Source organism: Hyposmocoma kahamanoa, unplaced genomic scaffold, assembly GCF_003589595.1.
Source record: "Hyposmocoma kahamanoa isolate Upper Pololo Valley unplaced genomic scaffold, ASM358959v1 93, whole genome shotgun sequence".
In the NCBI taxonomy this organism is placed as follows: domain Eukaryota; kingdom Metazoa; phylum Arthropoda; class Insecta; order Lepidoptera; family Cosmopterigidae; genus Hyposmocoma; species Hyposmocoma kahamanoa.
The window spans coordinates 13,375,000-13,384,197 of record NW_020654810.1 but is presented as its reverse complement, the minus strand read 5'-3'; the positions used below and the strand labels follow the sequence as shown (position 1 = coordinate 13,384,197).

General features: G+C 35.0%; 1 protein-coding gene across 1 annotated transcript in view; it reads left to right on the top strand.

Moving 5' to 3' along the window:
• The first annotated feature begins 312 nt into the window (after positions 1 to 312).
• Positions 313 to 9,198, top strand: part of LOC113237552 (leucine-rich repeat-containing protein let-4-like) — a 215,356-nt gene continuing 206,470 nt past the window's right edge. Inside the window, exon 1 of the mRNA XM_026474101.1 lies at positions 313 to 514. The gene's annotated coding sequence lies outside the window, so the exon portion shown is untranslated. The remainder of the gene's footprint in view (positions 515 to 9,198) is intronic.

The following is a 9,198-nucleotide window of genomic DNA, read 5'->3' as shown; positions in this document are numbered from 1 at the left end:
TGGTAAAAGTAAAGTAAGAAGAAATAATTAACTGTAAATACTAAAACAATATAAGAAATGAGGCAATGATATCCAAGTATAATAATAATAATATATTATGCTAATGTAAGGTACATGTTAGCTTTACAATTATACAGCAGTGATCTCATATTTGCAGTAGTTTAACAAAAAGGCTCGTTTGTGAACAATGGTTTCGAGTGTCACAAGGGTGCGAATACTAAACGAACAGAGGCTTCAACGGCATGGGGTGTCGGAGCGGAGGCGCGGGGCGCGCGGGGTCGGGGGGAGCACGACCCCAGACCGGAGCGCGCGACTGCGGCGGGCGAACGCCGCGCCGACCTTCCACCCGCCGCCAAGGAAAAGATACACAAAACAACTAAAAGTGATATAATATTGTGTGAAAAATGCTTGTTCATTAGTTGTGTGTGTTGAGGCCGGCTCCGCCTGTTGCGTCCCTCCGCACCAGTTGCCGCTTCGCTCCTATCCACGGGCGCGCTATTCGTCGATAATTTTGGTGAGTACGTTTTCTTTTGTTACCAATAAGTGCTTAATGGACTTCCTGAGCTTTCAGTGATTTCGTCAGACCGGCCAGCTTTCACGGCATTTTTCTAGGATATTTTATACAGAGTTATTATGTCACCGCGTCTTACTTAATGAACATGCAAAGTTTTGTCGGATACCGCTATATAAATTACGCCGCAAGAGGAGGCAGAGTGCCGAGAGAAATGTAACGGAAATGAACAAAAGGTTTTGTTTAGAATATTCATAAGTTACGTCGTGGAGGTTCATGTACCATTTTTTTTTGGTTATCCTTTGGTTCATGGTTGTATGCATCTAAGAAATGGAGAGAAAGAATAACAGAAAGTTCGTAAATATATAAATTTAGTTCAAAGATCTGCTATTATGGCAGTTAAACCCAAGGTCTGAAATCTGTTACAACGTGATATATGATGTTTTCTGAAACTGTTCATGGCTCAAACCTGTTGTTCGACTGTTTATTGGTTTATTCTATGATTTGAATTTTTCTTGCAAAAGCAAAACGACTCTTTTACGAAAAGTCAAACATTTCTCAAGATTCAATAAAAATAAGTCAATTTTATTCCTTTGTTCATTCTGTTCTTTTATCTCTTTGCATAAGTCCGGATATTTTTGTATCTGGCGCTGTCTACTGAGTTGAGTACTGACAAAGTAGGGCCATTCTTGTGAAAATGTTTGTGTCCCAGCATATATCGCGCGTTGAAAGTAAAATACGAGGGAACAAATAGACGACCAACCATACACAAAGAAGTACCTAAGTGCCTGCGCCTATACAGAGTAATTTAATAAAGCTAGCACATACTATGGGTTGTACGAGACGTGATAGCTTCGTTTTTATTTGATTGTATAACAGAGGTTAGTTGGGGCTAATGGGTGACTGATATAAGTATGTGCACATTGAATTCGTTAACATAATTATGGTTGATATTTGACAAGTCTACAGACAATCTGTTCTAATTTACAATCTATCGCCTCCAGTGTAACCGATCAAGATTCGCCAATGTGTATTGTATATTGTAGCTTCACGTGCTGCCGTCTATACATAAAATTTATAATTTGTCTTTGAATGTTAATTGGACAACGAAGCGCTTTCTCACTGACTTTGTCTCTGTTTTGGGATGATTTATTCCGGCGGTTTTCATATTCCGGCGATGTCCACGACTTAATCGTATTAGCTTTCTTTTATTGTCTGTGCTGGGTTTCCGCTCGCCGTCCATTGCGTTGCGGCCGTTTGCGTCTGGGGTGAACGAGATTAGGGCGGAACGGACATTTGCATAACCCCCACAATATCTGAATATTTATGTTATGTCTCTAAAATTTTACCTTTAATTCCATTAGTCCCCATTTACATCTGAAACAGTAATTAAGTTTGCACTCATTGATGTAAAGGAATTATATCAGAGAAACAAGTTCACAGGGTATACGTCGAAATCAATCGAAACAAATATGACGAATTCGTTACATTTGTCTTTGTGAATAATTCGATGGTTACATCTATTTAAAGAGATGAAGGAAATTATTAGTTAAGGAGAACTGTCCGTTTGTGAATCAAGTAATATTTTGTTAGACTTCTATTTCGATTTTAATTGTTTAATTAAGGTCAACGGGCTGTTTGAGTACTTTCGGGATTAATCGAATTTTGATTAAGTTCCACGTGTTGCCAGAAAATTATAAATTGAGAGTTAATTGTTGCAGAGCATTTTTTATTAATTTTACTTGCAATATTCATGGCATTATCTTGTTGAAAGAAACTATACCATTCAAAATATAAAAACATACTAATTATTACATATACTTTGTGTGGGCGGACATAAATATCTATTTCGTGAAAGCGGACTAAAATTATACCTTTAGTCTAAAATGTATTTACTTCCTAATCTTATGATTATGAATAATTTATCCTAAAAAAATATCATTGTTTGATACAAAGCTATGATTTAGGCGTTTTGTCCCTTGGACGAATATAAATTTAAAAAAGAAAACTACAAAGGCACAACAAAATTTAATTAACTGCAATTTTTTTTTACACGAAACCGAAGTGAAGAGCATGGTGTTCAATTCTGTTGTGAGCTAATACTGAAACTATACGTAGTTGCTATAGATAAATATTACTTATCGTGAGGATCGGTTTCAACTCTTTCACAATTAACTAATTTTAATTTAAAAGTTGAATCTCTATAAAGTTGTTTGAGAAGATACTATGTGGTATGCTATATTAGGTTGGAAATACATCACCGCTGCTAGCGGCTGTCGCGTACATTTGCTTTTCACATTTATTGCTGGCTGGTAAAGTTCATTTATTTTTGTTGGTCACTGTCTTTAAATCAAACTGGAGAAAAGTTAGGAAGACGAGGTGTGTGTGTGTGTGTGTGTGTGTGTGCGTGCGTGTGCGTGTGTGTGGGTGTGTGTGTGTGTATCATAAAAATGTCTATTTGTAACTATTTGAATTCAGTCGTTTGGAAGAACTAGTCACTCAACGTAGCTTTATTTGACGATGTAAATGATATCTTTAGGTAGCTCTCCATTGGCACAAAAATAACGATAGTGCGAACAATGCTTTATTATATGTTGAGATAACATTTCACTTACGTAGTTGTTGAACATATAATGGCATTTATAAGCGTGAGTGCAACGATCACCCGAGCGCGAGATTTATAATTTCCCCTTCTAAAAAGCCAAGACATTGATTTTCCTTCAGAACATAACACTTTTCTACATAAAAAAGTTCAAGTTTTTAGCAAAAATCATCTTTATTAAATATTTCGTTCTTTAAACGTATATCATCGGGCTTGTCATTCAGTGCACGTATTTCCTCTAAAGCAAAATTGGCCCAATAAAATTGTGTAATGTTTTATATCGAAACTACAGTCAAACATAGGCCACATTTTGGAATAAGACATACGTATATAGAAAATACATATATAAGCGAGGATAGCCTCGCTTACATATGTATTTTCTCTGCGTAGCGCAGAATATGCTTTAATGTATGTACGTATGCTAATGAAATCACTGTCACGGATGGATCAAATGGGACAGAGTCCGTTCACCGTGGACATCTCAATCTTAACATCATGTACTTCGTAATTTAAGTTATTGAAATACCAAGATGTTTCACCACCAACGTCACCACCACCTTATTCAATTATTTTTATTAAAATTACTCCACTAGTTTGTTATAATTATTACTGCAGATAATAAATACCGTAATAATATAATTCTGTAAGGAATATGAAATATAAATAATTGTACGCTACGGCAAAAAAGTCGTTACAATATCGTACCAAAACAAAGATGACATAGAAGAAGAAAGCAACAAGCACATAGAAAAATTCGTAAAGTCTGGCACAGTTTTAACGCACACACTCAACAAGTTGGCTAGAAGACGTTGATTCGAATCCAGAATTTTTTCACTGTGTTCGATCTTTGAATTAATATTCATTTACTTTCTTCTGAGCTAGTTTAGACTTAATAGAGTTACAAAAGATTTCAACCTTTTTTCTACATGCTTTCGTTTTATCCAGACGAATGGCCTTGTTTCAAAGTTGAGATCTTTCATACTACCAAATCCGTAAGTTCGTGATAAGGTAATAATATGGGCAAAAGTATATTATGAACTAATGTTCATAATATCAAATATAAACTAATATAAACGAATCGCCTAATGGTGATTATGATGTTTTTTATTCTTTGCGACTAGCGGTTTTCCAAGTCCAATTTGGTATTAATGCCATAAACAAAATATTGTCATGAACGTGAGTAAGATATTGTCTTTTAAATAAAGAATTATCCTCATAAACAAACAAAATGTGTACGTTACATCTTCTCATTACTTACAATAAAGAGAATTAACGGAAGCCATAAGTGCAAAGGAACGACACCATTTGTAACAGGCTCCGTTTATCACGTACCTGTTGCTGGTATATGTGTTTGTGCCTTCTATAATTCCAACTTGCTTCTTCTTTTTATCTCGTAATAAATTTTGACCATTTCATGTGAAAGTGTGTCCTTATTTGAAGCTCACATGTACATCCTCCGGTGATATTGTGGACAAACGTACTAAAGTCTAGACTCATTTTTCTAAACAGAAAATGTAGGTATATTGTTGATATCTAATTTCTTTATTGACGCTTAATAATTTTATTCGGAGAAGTTTAATTAGGATTTTACAGCACTAGAACATAAATTTGTTTAAGCTTTGCGTTGTTAGCGAAGCTGACTATAAAAACCCAACTTCGGTGTTCTCGACCCAAGTTAATAGTAGCTCAGTTGTGTGAAGTCACACGGTGGGTTTATTCATAAACCCAAACTTTTCTTTTAGTTACACGTATTTAGGTTAAAAAAATAGAAGTGTTATCCAAATTCATTATATCGCTAATGTTTGGCTGAGTATAGTTGAATTATGCTTATTTTGTTCCTGTCAATTTTTGTGCTACGTGGGTTTCGACGACAGTTAACAGGAAAATAATCTTTCTCTTGTATGAGTGAAACATTGGGCAAAACCTGATAAGTATTTTTTTATGATATCAAGTACGGGACGAAAAAGTCGTGCGCCTGATGGTAAGCGACACGCCTGTTCATAACAGTTGCAGTGCCACTCAGAGCTTTAAATCGCTAAGATCTGAGGGGCACAGCCACTACGCCCATCACCTTGTGACGTAAGTTGAAAAGTTCCCTGTGCCTGTAATTTCACCAGCACCCTTACCCTTCAAAACTGAAACGCAGTAATGCTCACATTATTGCTTGCCGGCAGAAATGGGTAATGTAATTAAGTATAGAAAATTGCATGCCTTTACATAATAAATAAATGTACTGGAGGCAAATTTAGTACCTGTAATATAATTTCTAAAGCAAAGCTAAACTTTCAGCTGTATGTTATACTCGTATATATCACACATGACGTGATTGCTTTCCCAATACCTCGGAAATAAACCCCCAAAAGCTTCTCAGATTCAATATAATATTATATATGTATATAGCTAAACGTTCGACGAATTCCACGAACGAATATAATAAAGGTACAATAGAGGTAATCGTTTTGAACAATGAGAAAATTTACGTATTTTATAGGGCAAATTTATTACAGAATAGTATTACACGAATATGAAATAGAATGAAATAAATAAATCCGGAAAAATAGTTTCATTTTCTATGTGTAACAATCGCGAAAACCTAAGAACTCGATAGAATGAAATGTTTTAGCAAAATAAGAAAGCATAAAAAAGCGTATCCTTTTGTAAAGCTCCTTTAAATGTACACATGTCGTCATGTCATAAACAATCACACGTTTCATATTTATCCACTCTGAATAGGTAGATATTACATTTCATTTGCGTAAGTGTTTTGCATGTTCACGATGATGTATGCAGGTTTATGAATGAGAGTTACATTGGTAATTAAAAAGTTATAAAAGATTGAACTAAATCAACGACTAATTGGTGTTTAGACAACTTCAACTATGTACAAAGTATAAGTAATGGAACAAAATGATTGAAATTGTGGTTCTTAATCAATACAATTCATTCTTCAGTTTATAAAAAAATACTGGGAAACCCAATGGCCGGCAGCTACCTTGCCATTAGCATAGCCATACAAAGGGAGAACGCTGCAAGCATCTTGGGCACCTTGCCGCGGGGACTTAATTTTATTCACATAATATTTAATCCTAGTTTTACGTTTTAGTATTTAAGCTTTTATTATACCTTACCAGCAAGGAGGTTAAAATTAAAACATTCGCTTAAAATGTTATCTAAAAAAATGTTTATAAATATTCCTACTTAAAAGTCAATTAAAACGAGATGCTGCTGATTTCAAAAAAGGAGATAAAATTTTAGTTACAAATTTATTCATTGAAACGGCATGTTTTGATTTAAATATTATTACTTAAATTATTACTGTTCTTATTAATTTCACTTCAGAATCAGGCCAACAATAGAAGCAATCATGTTCGTTAATTGTGGCTCGAAGCAATGAATAGATTAAAATGACAAACACCCACTATCAAACTATTAAAAAGTTTCAGCTAAAAACGCGCTAGTTTTAATTTCTTATTACCGTTGTTACTTACCCAATCGTAAAAACACGCAGTGTTATTGTTGCTGAGTAAAATTTAATTAACTGTAAACGGACAAGCAATATTAATTACAATATTACAAAAACTGTTGTACGGTATAGATAAGATATTTTGGATTTTAGAGGAAAAAAAATGTGGCTATTCCATGTAAAAATTATAATTAGTGCTATATAAAATAATAAGTTGCATTGCATTAGTACATTACCGAATCGAATACAGTACTCTACGTAGTACTTTTTTTAAAAGTGATGAAGTACATTTTGAGACGAAGCATATATTCTTATTACCCCTAAAGAAAAGGAAATATATTATCAATTGAGATGGCCACCATACTTATTGGCATCGAATCGCCTAGAGCCCATCATGTTGTATTATATTTGACCCATTAAGGTGATCTACTATGGGTCATTCCCATCAGTTTTCCGATTTCCTTCCAAATATTATATTTGAAAACTTGATCACTGTAGTTTGAGTCGGACATATCGTATAATCAGCGTTGTTTAAAGTTAATATGCTAAAATAAATTGTTCTTCAGTCTCTGAGAGAACATGTGCATTTACAATTCTTTAATAAACGGGACTATAGGGAAGGAAGGTTTCAATGCATTTTCATTCATACATCCATTCGGACCTATTCGGCTGCCTTCAGACGTCGAAAGCGCTGTACGGGCCCATTTGGACGTCTTCACTTGCGATCAGCCATCATCGTCGGCGCTATGTGGACGCGATCGGAGTCATGGACGTTTTCGGTTGCGTTCGGTCGTCATTGCTGTATCGGTCGTGATAGGAAATTCGCAGCAAACCGATTAAATGACTATGAAACACACAACGTGTCTTTCGTTCTTATTGCATGACATAAAACTTTTTCTGACCGCTTTAATTCCGTGCGTTTTAATGAGGATGTTGAATCTGCTGCATATTGAGTCGTAACGTAGTCGACTTGCAATCGGTTTTGATATGGGTAAATAACTACAGAGATAGCTAGAGATTTTTTTTATGATAGTAAGTGAAGGGACGAACATGGCGTGCGCGTAATGGTAAGCGACACGCCTGTCCCTAGCACTTGCAGTGCCACCCAGAGCTTTAAACCGCAAACATCGCAGGGGCACTGTTACTGCGCCCCTCACCCTGCGACGTAAGTTAACAAGTTCCATGTGCCTTTAAATACCTTTACCCTCCAAAACCGGAATGCAGTATTGTTCATATTACCGCTTGACGGCAGTAATAAGTAAGGTGGCAATAATTAATTGGACGAACTCTTTTACAAGGAGCTCTAAGCTGCTACTAAGTATGTATAAGTCCCAAGCCATAATAATTGGTAGTCGTCACTCTATTTCCCAGTTGGGATCTATGGTGATATTCAATTTATTGCTGAATAACATCATAATTCCTTTTTACTCTTCGGTTAAATATTTGAACATCTTAATAGATCAGAGTCGCTCTTGGTCGGAGTACGTCGCCGTTGTAAGGCGTAAAATTTATGCATCGCTTCATTCCTTCAAATAGAAAATTCCTTTCCTACTTTACATACTTTTTTCTAAGGTTCTGTTAAAGTTCCCCTGTTCGTCTCCGTAGAAAGTACTCACGCTTAATGTTTTCTCTATTAATTATTTCTTGCCTGATTATTTTCGAGATATTTTCAATACTGTCAGGTTGTGGGTGACCGCCTGTGTTCCAGCACTAATTTCCCCCTCCTCTTACCTCCCCACCCCTCACGCCCAAAAATAGTCGAACTCGTTCACTGTGAATGCTGCTCTTACGTGGAACCTTCTCCAAGCTCAGGTCAATCACCTTTGGTCGGGTTTTCAGAGGTTCCCTTTTTGTAGTCTTTGTGGTACAATAAAGTGTTTACATACTTACATATATAAAGTAGATAATACCTCCCTCTAAAATAGTTGAATGATTAAAAATAAAAATGAAAACGAAATAGTTATGTTTTTACTTACATTTACAAAACTTCTTCTCTAAATACCCTACCTTGATAAAATAATTGCTAGTCTCACTTTAAAATATAAAACAAAATGCAATATGATAATATTTCTATTTTCCACTGGATGTGTATTACTTTCTTGAAGTCGAGGTAAATATATTTAGTGGTAAAAGATATAAAATGTCGACACTTCTTTCCAGTTTTATTTATATCGCGACAATTTGTTTGCTCCATAGGCTTTGTTAGGGGACAACACTGTTTTTCACTCTTATGACTTGAGAAACATTTATAAAAAGAAAATGAAACAATTTTTTCGGATCTAAATTTAATATTTAATTATTAACTTTTGTAAGTGAAAATTAACTGATGAATAACTTTACCATCTTAGTCAGCTGTGACATGAAACCTGTAAAGGGTCCGAAACGTTGGTTTGTTTAAAAAAAAAAAACAAATATACGCGATTTCCATCGATAAAAATAGTAATTTTTTTATGTGTAACAATCGCAAAAACCCAAGTGCTCCAAACATTTACACAATATTTCGATTTATTTCTAATAATTGACAGAATCACTTCTTAAAATGATTTAAAAACTTTATTAACGTTCAACTAACGTCACTTTACGAATTTACTTTCCATAAGCTTACACTAAATGTGTTCGTGC